The sequence below is a fragment of the Lithobates pipiens genome, unplaced genomic scaffold, assembly GCF_037356315.1.
Source record: "Lithobates pipiens isolate NorthernLeopardFrog02 unplaced genomic scaffold, aLitPip1_a1.2 Scaffold_1, whole genome shotgun sequence".
In the NCBI taxonomy this organism is placed as follows: Eukaryota; Metazoa; Chordata; class Amphibia; order Anura; family Ranidae; genus Lithobates; species Lithobates pipiens.
In genome coordinates, this window is record NW_027507685.1 from 56,915,610 (window position 1) to 56,925,992 (window position 10,383).

Genomic DNA, 10,383 nt, shown 5'->3' on the forward strand with positions numbered 1-10,383 from the left:
TCACCTATATAGCTAGTGATCTAGCTTTAACCACTTAACAACTGCCCATTGCCGATTAACGGCTTCAGGGCGGTTGTTTAACTCTGAGAGGCCGTTAATTAATGGCCTCCCAGAATTCTGCTCTCGCGTGCCCCGAGGTGTGCGCACTCGAGAGCATCCGTGACTGCCGTGTCGCATCACGGACCACGGTAAACGGCCGCTCATAGCGGCCGTTTACCACGTGATTGCTCCGTCAAATGACGGAGTGATCACTTGGAAACAAACCGGCGTCATGTTATGACGCCTGTTCCTCCCTCCCCTCTCTGTACCGATCGGTACAGCGGAGGGGAAAGAGATCGGTGTCAGCAGCGATGTGGGCTGCATCTGCAGTGCCCACATCGCTGCTCACCGAATTTAACCCCTCAATTCCCTGCCAATACTCTGCAATACCAGTGCATACTCTGCAGTACCCTGCCATTACTCTGCAGTACCCCGCCATTACTCTGCAGTGCAGTACCCTGCCATTACTCTGCAGTGCAGTACCCTGCCATTACTCTGCAGTACCCCCCATTACTCTGCAGTAACCCCCATTACTCTGCAGTACCCCCCAATACTCTGCAGTACCCGCCATTACTCTGCAGTACCCGCCATTACTCTGCAGTACCCCCAATACTCTGCAGTACCCTGCCATTACTCTGCAGTGCAGTACCCTGCCATTACTCTGCAGTACCCCCCATTATTCTGCAGTAACCCCCATTACTCTGCAGTACCCCCCAATACTCTGCAGTACCCGCCATTACTATGCAGTACCCGCCATTACTCTGCAGTACCCCAAATACTCTGCAGTACCCTGCCATTACTCTGTAGTACCCCCCAATACTCTGCAGTACCCTGCTATTACTCTGTAGTACCCCGCCAATACCCCGCCAATACTCTGTAATACCCTGCCATAAATTGCCATACCCAGCCATACTCAGAGATACGCAGCCATACTCGGTGATACCCTGAAATACCCAGCCATAGACGCCCCCCACCCCTCACCGCCCTCCGGTGCTTCTACCAACTCGCCAGTACGATCAAAGCCAGAATTTTTTTTTTATTTTTTATTTCAGGCTTCCCAGCCTAGAGGTGAGATGTGGGGTCATATTGACCCCCCAGATTTCACTGTAAAGAGGACCTGTCACCCCATATTCCTATTACAAGGGATGTTTACATTTCTTGTAATAGGAATAAAAGTGATCAAAAATATATTTTTGGGGAAAAAAATGTCAAACTAACATAAATAAAGTAAAATGAACAATAAAAAAATAAAATAAAAATTAAAGCGCCCATGTCCCCATGTGCTCGCATGTGCCACACATGTGAGGTATCGCCGAGAATGTTAGAGCGAGAGCAATAATTCTAGTCCTAGACCTCCTCTGCAACTCAAAACATGTAACCAGTAAAAAAAAAATTAAAGCGTCGCCTATGGGGATTTTTTAAGTAGCGACGTTTGGCGCCATTCCACGGGCATGTGCAATTTTGAAGAGTGACATGTTTGATATCTATTTACTCAGCATAACTTCATCTTTCACTTTATGCAAACATTGAGCTAACAAGTGGTTAATAATAGAGCTTGCAGTCAGTAGTGTTAGGAGATAGTGCATGCTGTCTGCGTGCTCTGTACCCAGTACATACCGCTATAATATAGGGCAGGCCCCTACTTTCAAACATCCAACTTACAAACATCTCCTACTTGCAAATGCAAGGAGACAACAGCAAGTGAGATGAAAAAAGATGGACGACAAAACAAATTATACAGGGGTGATAACCCTTCCCTATGTTTTCCAAAAAGCTTAAAGATAGTTTTTTTGACTGGAGCTACACTTTAAAAATGTACCGGTTGAAAATGACAAACAGATTCAACTTAAGGCTGGGTTCACACCGCTGCGGGGGGAGAACCGGATGTGATTCGCACAGCAAATCACATCCGATCTCCGTAGCACTGCGAGTTCAGCCATACAGATAGTATGGCTGAACTCGCAGCTGTCCCGCAGCAAACTCGCACAGGACCCTTTTTTGGGTCCGCAACGGAATCGGATCGCATGGGGGTTCACACCATGCGATCCGATTCCTGTGCGAGTCGGCAGATCGCACTGCGATATGCCGACGGATCTGGGGGTGTCATTAACATAACATTGACACCCCCAGCCGTCCGCATAGGGCAGTGTGAACTGCCGGCGGGAGGTGAGCGATGCGGGAAAACGCCGCGGATTCGCGGCGTTCCCGCATCGCAATAGTGTGAACCTAGCCTAACACAACAAACCTACACAGTCCCTGTCTTGTTTGCACCGCCTGTATACTGCTGTTCTGAGTATATAGGGCCTGGGGGCCACACGCATTTCCTTTTTTTAATATGGGTACGGGGTTCCCCTTAATATGCGTACAAGACCCAAATAGGCTGGTAATGGGCAGGGAGGGCTACCCATGCCATTTTTCTCAATGATTTTCAACCATATTGCAGGATCCAGATATAACATTAAAACCGCAAGCAGTTTTAAATGGTGTTATTTCCGTTTAATGTCATTTTGTGCAGGGACTGTTCTAAACACGGGAAACACGTGGCACTTCACAGGCATACTACAGACACCCCCCAGGCACCATATTTAAAGGAATATTTCACTTTTTTTTTTCACTTTAATCATCATTAAAATCAGTGCTCCCGCCAAAACGGCAGTTTTTAAAACTTTTTTTTGCAGTGACCCATGTCCCCTGAGGCAGGAGGCAGGTCCCCAAACCCTTTTTAGGACACTATCTTGCATATTAGCCGTTAAAATTAGCACTTTCCAATTCGAACGTTCGAGTCCGATAGACTTCAATGGGGTTCTAACGTTCGTACCGAACGCGGGGGTCGTTCGCAAGTTCTGGTGCGAACCGAACCGGGGGGTGTTCGGCTCATCCCTACTTGCTTTATATAATCATTACTGAACTGTATATACCTCCCATAATTATATATTATACACACTGTACTCTGCTGTAATTCAATATTAGAAATGTTCCTCCTGATGCTGCAGCTTTGAGATCTTTATAACAGCAATCAGTGCTGGTATAGTGTATGAGAACATCCCTATCCACAACTAAGAAAGAGTCGGGACATTCTGCTTTACATTAGCATGTGACACAAGTAAATGTTGGCATGAGGAAAAAAGAGTGCAGTGTTATCTTACTAATCAATAACACAATAATGGCAGAACCCTCTACTGCATGGAAATCTCAATAAACGTCAATATTACCACAATACCCCAATACCATACAGTCTCTGTGATATGTAACGCCACATACAATACACACAACACTGAAAATAAGACATAAAAAATGACTGCAAACTTTCAGGGATGGTGGAAACCCCTCCTTCAGATATTTGGTAGTGCACGGTGTCAGTAATGCAGTGAATGGTGTCCACAGCTTATCAGTGCAGCCTCATCAGAACCCATATGGGTAGCCTCATCAGTGCTGCCTTATCAGTGCAGCCTCATCAGTGCCGCCTCAGTGCAGTTTATCAGTGCCCGTAAGTGCGGTCTCATCTGTGCCCACCAGCGCAGCTTATCAGTGCCCATCAGTGTAGCTTATCAGTGCCCATCAGTGCGGTCTCACTAATGCAGCTTATCAGTGCCCATTATTATGGCCTCTTCAGTGCAGCTTGTCAGTGCCCACTAGTCTCACTAGTGCTGTTTGCCAGTGCCCACTAGTCTCACCAGTGCTGTTTACCAGTGCCCATTAGTGCAGTCTCACCAGTGCAGGTTATCAGTGCCCATCAGTGCGTTCTCACCAGTGCAGCTTATCAGTGCCCGTTAGTGCGGTCTCACCAGTGCAGCTCATCAGTGCTCATCAGTGTAGTCTCACCAGTGCAGCTTATCAGTGCCCATCAGTGCGTTATCAACAGTGCCAATGAGTGCAGCTTATCAGTGCCCATCAGTGCGGGCTCACCAGTGCCCACCAGTGCAGCTTATCAGTGCCCATCAGTGCGGGCTCACCAGTGCCCATTATTATGGCCTCTTCAGTGCAGCTTATCAGTGACCACTAGTGTGGTCTCACTAGTGCAGTTCACCAGTGCCCATTAGTGCAGTCTCCCCAGTGCAGCTTATCAGTGCAGTCTCACCAGTGCAGCTTATCAGTGCCTGTTAATACGGTCTCACCAGTGCAGCTTATTGATGCCCATCAGTGCCGGCTCACCAGTGTCCCCCAGTGCAGCTTATTAGTGTAGCTTATTAGTGTGGTCTTACCAGTGTAGCTTATCAGTGCCCATCAGTGCAATCTCACCAGTGCAGCTTATCAGGGGCCATTAGTGTGGTCTCACCAGTGCCCACCAGTGCAGCTTATCAGTGTCCATCAGTACAGTCTAACCATTGCAGCTTATCAGTGCCCATCAGTGCCGTCTTACCAGTGCAGCTTATCAGTGCACATCAGTGCGGTCTTACCAGTGCTCACCAGTGCAGGTATCAATGCAGGTATCAGTGCAGTCTCACCAGTGCAGGTATCAGTGCGGTCTCACCAGTGCAGGTATCAGTGCGGTCTCACCAGTTCAGCTTATCAGTGCCCATCAGTGCTGTCCCACCAGTGCAGATTATCAGTGCACATCAGTGCGGTCTTACCAGTGCTCACCAGTGCAGCTTGTATGTGGGGTCTCACCAGTGCAGGTATCAGTGCCCATAAGTGTGGTGTCACCAGTTCAGCTTATCAGTGCCCATCAGTGCAGTCTCACCAGTGCAGCTTAGCAGTGCCTATCAGGGCGGTCTCATCAGTGCCCACCAGTGCAGCTTATCAGTGTGGTTTCACCAGTGCCCACCAGTGCAGCTTATCAGTGCGGTCTCACCCGTGCAGTGAGATCTCATCATGGCCCATCAGGTGTTGTATGTGAAACACTGCTCACCTCCTGGACTGGCATTGTGATAGACAGCGCACTGTTCCAATGCCAGTATGGGAGGCCCATACAAGACCAGTCAGCCCGAGATCTCCGCTCTGTCATGTGGATAATCTCTGGTAACTATCCCTGCTCTGCACTGGAGAGAGATGGCGGGAAGGTGGCGGCAGCAGGGAAGACTTAAAATAAATGAACCCAAATAGGGCAGCCCTGATTGGACATCTTAGCCTCTCAGATGGCCAACTTTTCTCAAAATCTTTTATGTGATGTCTCTTTCTCTACCATAGATTCAGTAGTTCTAAATATCCTGTGTATTCACTGAGTTGTGATTAAAGGGGGAGAGAGAAGAGTGAATGTGTGTGAGGGTTGTATGTCTGTATGTCACTGTTAAACTACTTGCCTACTGGACACATTTACCCCCTTCCTGCCCAGGCCATTTTTTAGCTTTCAGTGCTGCCGCACTTTGAATGACAATTGCGCGGTCATGTAACACTGTACCCATATGAATTTGTTATCATTTTTTTCACAGAAATAGAGCTTTCTTTTGGTGCTATTTAATCACCGCTGGGTTTTTTATTTTTTGATAAACAAACAAAAAAAGACCGAAATAAAAAAAAACATTTTTCATAGTTTGTTATAAACTTTTCAGTGGGGGCATTGTTGGCAGGGAGGAGGACACCACCTCTATGGGTGGCACAGACCGGGAGCTGCGAGATGAACTCTGCCCACTACAGCAAGCAGGGCGGTAATAGAAATCCCTGCTCAGCTTGAGAGTACCACAGGTGGGCAATGACAAGAACGCTGGCTGCAGGTTTAGGAGGAATAGCAGCCTTAAACAGGAAATCACAGGGCAATAACAGTTTTTCAGCAAGATCAGCAGCCTATTGCAGAGGAACTACAGAGCTCAGAAGAAAATGGATAGCATAGCCGATGAAGGCAGGAGATGAGCAACAAGGACATGGAAAAAATTTATTTTCCCGGGGCTCTGCTTTAACCCTCCTGGCAGCAATACCGAGTGTGGCTCGGGGTTAAATTTCAGTACCACATTCGAAATTGCATTGCACAATCCTGGTCCAGGTAACTTTCCTGGTCACCAGTATTCTGCAACGTCCCCCGCTGTGTCCCCTGCCAGATCCTCCGTCCAAAACTCATTGTGCCGGGCTCCGTTCCCTGCGAGCGTCACGACGCATCGGGGTGGAGCCCTGCGGCAAATTCAAAAAGTACAAAATACATAACATAAAGAGTACACTGTAATCTTACAGATTACATTACTGTATCAAATCATTTCACATCCCTTTTGTCCCTAATGCTTTGTCCAGTGCCCTGCATGCACTTTTATATTATATATACTGTTCTTTCTGCCTGGAAACTTGAGATTGTCCATGGCATCCAAAAAGTGTCTCTTTACATCAAAAGTGATTTTAGACCAGCTATAAAACAGCGATAGTAAATTAGAATACTTACAGAATTGAGCGATAGTGATTTGTGGAGAAATTCATTTTATTATTATATTTTTTTTATAATTATTTATAGTTATTTATTATATTATAATTTGTGATTTTGTGTTTCAAACTTTTTCATACCACTGAGCTGGAGAAGTTGATCACGTCTGCCATCCTCATTGACTCCAGACTCAGAGAAAGACTTTGAAGGAGCACTTGCAGAAGCCTCCTGTACGTTTACCTCCAAGCTTTGCAGTCCCACCTGTGCTTCCCATGCCTCCTGGTACCGAGTCGGTCGGTGAAGATGAACCCATGCTCATGGGCTTCCCATGTCTCTCTGCGGGAGGAGAGAACTTTTAGGAAGAGGGAGAGATTGTGCCTTTGTGGCCAGGCAGGTCACTTTTTTAAGTCTTGTCCTAATCGTCCAGGGAACGCCCGAACCTTGAGGTCCTGTCACGGATAGATTTTAGGTAACGTTGTTTTGTCCCCAGTTATCCAGAAGGATAAGCCCCTGGTTTCGGGTCACCCTTTCTTGGGCTGAGTCATCTGTCGAGTTACAGGCTCTAATCGACTCTGGGGCTGTAGGCTTGTTCATTGATGCTGCCTTTGTATCGAAGCACTTGATTCCACTGCAGCTGCGTGACACACCACTAGTCCACTTGCCATTGAGGCTCTTGATGGGAGACTCCTACAGCTTGCCCATATGACTCATGAGACAGTTCCATTGTCCATGGCCATAGGGGATCTTCACCATGGGAAAATCCAATTCCAAGTTATTTCCTCACCTATGTTTCTGCTGGTTATTGGTTATTCTTGGTTACAGAGGCACCACCCCCCTTTTGATTGGCCCCGTGCTGAGGTTCTTTCCTGATCCCAAAAATGCAGTAAGGCATGCTTTCAGAAGGTAGCCAAGGTCCTATGCACCTCTTCACTCTCCTCCCTTACCGCGATTTTAGCGATATCTTTGACAAAGGTCAAGCCGGTAGTTTGCCTCCACACCGGCCGTATGATTGCGCAATTGATCTTCAACCTGGTGCCATACTCCCTCATGGCCCGGTTTACGCTTTGTCGGTCTTGGAGGATAAGGCCACGGAGAAGTATGTTGCAGACGCACTTTCTCAAGGTTTCATCCGCAAATCCTTGTCTCCTGCTGTTGCTGGTTTCTTCTTTGTGAAGAAGAAGAATGGTGAACTGAGACCTTGGATTGATTATAGGGGTCTCAATTATTTCACGATTAAGAATGCCTATTCGATTCTGTTGATTACGGAGTTATTTGACTGCCTCAAGGGAGCGACGGTTTTCACCAAGCTTGATTTGAGAGGGGCATACAACCTCATGAGGATTAAGGAGGGCGACGAGTGGAAAACTGCGTTTAATACGCCTTTGCGTCTAATAATGCCTTTGTAACGCCTTTGTTTTCCAGCAATTTATTAACAATGTCCTCCGAGATTTGTTGCAGTTATGTGTGGTGGTTTATCTCGATGATATCCTCATATTTTCCCTGGAGAGCCACCACACAGATGTCTGTTGTTTGCTTCAGAAACTAATGCCCCGTACACACGACCAGACTTTTCAACATCAAAAGTCTGATGGAGTGATTCCGGCAGACTATTCGAACGTGTGTGGGCTGCAGCGGACTTTTGATTTGCAAAAGTCTGACAGACTTTAGAAATGGAACATGTTTCAAATTTTTCCGACAGAACTCTGCCGGACCCAGAAATCCGCTCGTGTGTGTGCTAGTCTGACGGACTAAAACCGACGCTAGGGCAGCTATTGGCTACTGGCTATGAACTTCCTTATTCTAGTCCAGTCATACGTCATCACGTTCGAATCCGTCGGACTTTGGTGTGATTGTGTGTGCCCAAGTCCGTTCATTCGGAAAGTACGTCAGAACTCTGTCAGAACTCCGTCAGAACTCCGTCGAAAGTCTGCCGGACTTAAGTCCTGTCGTGTGTACGCGGCATAAGAGAGAACAATCTCTATTGTAAAGTGCGAGTTCCATCATGAACAGGTTAAATTCCTGGGTTATGTCATTTCCACTGCTGGTTTTTCGATGGACTTTTCAGCAGTCCTACAGTGGCCTGAACCATGGGTTTACATCCTCTGCAGTGTTTCTGGGGCTTTGCCAACTATTATCAGAAGTTTATTCATAACTTCTCGTCTCTGGTCAAGCCGGTGACTGATATGACCAGAAAGGACGGTACCCACAGAGTTGGTCTCCAGAGTCCATTAAGGCCTTTGAGAGTCTCAAGGCTGCCTTTTTTCTGCTCCTGTGTTGGCACATCCTGATCCTATGTTACCTTTTATCCTTGAGGTTGATGCTTCTGAGACTGGTGTTGGCGCCCTTCTGTCTCAACGTGTGGCTACTTTTCCAAGAAATTGTCACCTGTGGAATGCAATTACGATATTGGTAATAGAGAGCTGTTGGTGATCATTTTAGCCCTGAAAGAATGGAGACATTTCCTTGAAGGTACCACTGTGCCAGTTCTCATTCTTACTGACCATGAGAATCTCACATTCTTGTCTGAGGCTAAATGCCACTTTCCCAGAAGGGTGAGATGGGCTCTTTTCTTGTCAAGTTTCAATAACATTGTCTCATTCTTACCCAGTACTAAGAATGTAAGGGTTGACGCCTTGTCACGATTGGAGTTGGTTCCGTCTCCTATGATTCTCCTGATCGTATTCTGGCTACAGTTTGCACCAGTCTCACTTCTCCTTTGGGTGACAAAATTCTTTCTGCTCAGTTCCATGCTCCTCCTGAGAAACCTTATGACCGCTGCTTTGTCCCAGAGAGTCTTTGTACTGCCGTGCTCCAGACTTACCATTCTCCCAAGGCTGCTGGCCACCCTGGGAAGAATCAACTATTTTTGGGCCATTTCCCAGAAATTCTGGTGGCCTAGTGTAGGTGCTGATTTAACTGCCTTCATAGCTGCCTGTTCCATGTGTGCTCAGAGTAAGAGTCCACGACACCTTCCAGTGGGCCGCTTACAACCCATACCTAATGGAGAGAGGCCCTGGACCCACCTGTCTATGGATTTCATTGTGGAGTTACCCAACTCCCAGGGCAACACAGTCAGGGCCGTCTTTAAGGCAGGGCAAAAGGGGCAGCTGCCCCGGGCCCCGTCATTGTTGTGGGGCCCAAAGCAGCTGCCTCATACTTGCCAACTATCGCAGTTTACATTCCCTTGTCCCTTGAAGTTTTAGTCCTGTGCTGCTACTAATGCTGCCCAGCTCTGCCCTATTGTTGTGTACAGATGACTCACCTGCAGACCTGTGTTTACATGTAAATACTGGCATTCATATGTAAATAGCAGTGACATGCATATGTAAATAGCTGAGGCCAACTGCATTGATATGTAAATAAAGGCAGTATTCATAGGTATAGCATGCCCCCCTGCAGTGAGGAGAAGATGTGCTGTAACCTATAGCAACCAGTGAGCAGTATTACTGTACAGCAATCTCTAGCAGCCATTCAACAAGCAGAAATGTGCTGTAACCTCTAGCAACTAATCAGTGAGCCTTAAGGAGTGCTGTAACCTCTAGCAACCAGTCAGTAAGCAGTAATGATATGCTGTAACCTCTGGCAACCAATCACAATCGCTGCCTGATCTGATACAGTAAACTGATTTTAAGTCTAGCTGCTATTTATTGTATGTCTCAGAGAAGGTGGAGAGCGAAATTGCATAGGGGAAGGGGGGCCCTAAGAAAATTTTGCCCAGGGTCCAATCAATATTAAAGACAGCCCTGAACACAGTGGTTGACCAGTTCTCAAAGATGTATCATTGTATTCCACTAAAGAAGTTGCCCACTTCTAAGGAACTGGCTTACATTTTTGCTCGGGAGATCTTTCACTTACATGGGCTACCCAAGGTGATTGTCTTGGGCATGGGGTAGTCAGTTTGTGTCCCGGCTCTGGCGAGCCGTTTGTGTACAGTTGGGAGTTAAGCTTGCTTTCTTCTCTGCGTATCACTAGCAATCTATTGGGGCCGCAGAACAAGCCAATCAGTCCTTGGAGCAATGCTGACCGCAGACGCCTGCCAGCGCCTTCCTACCAGGTTGGGG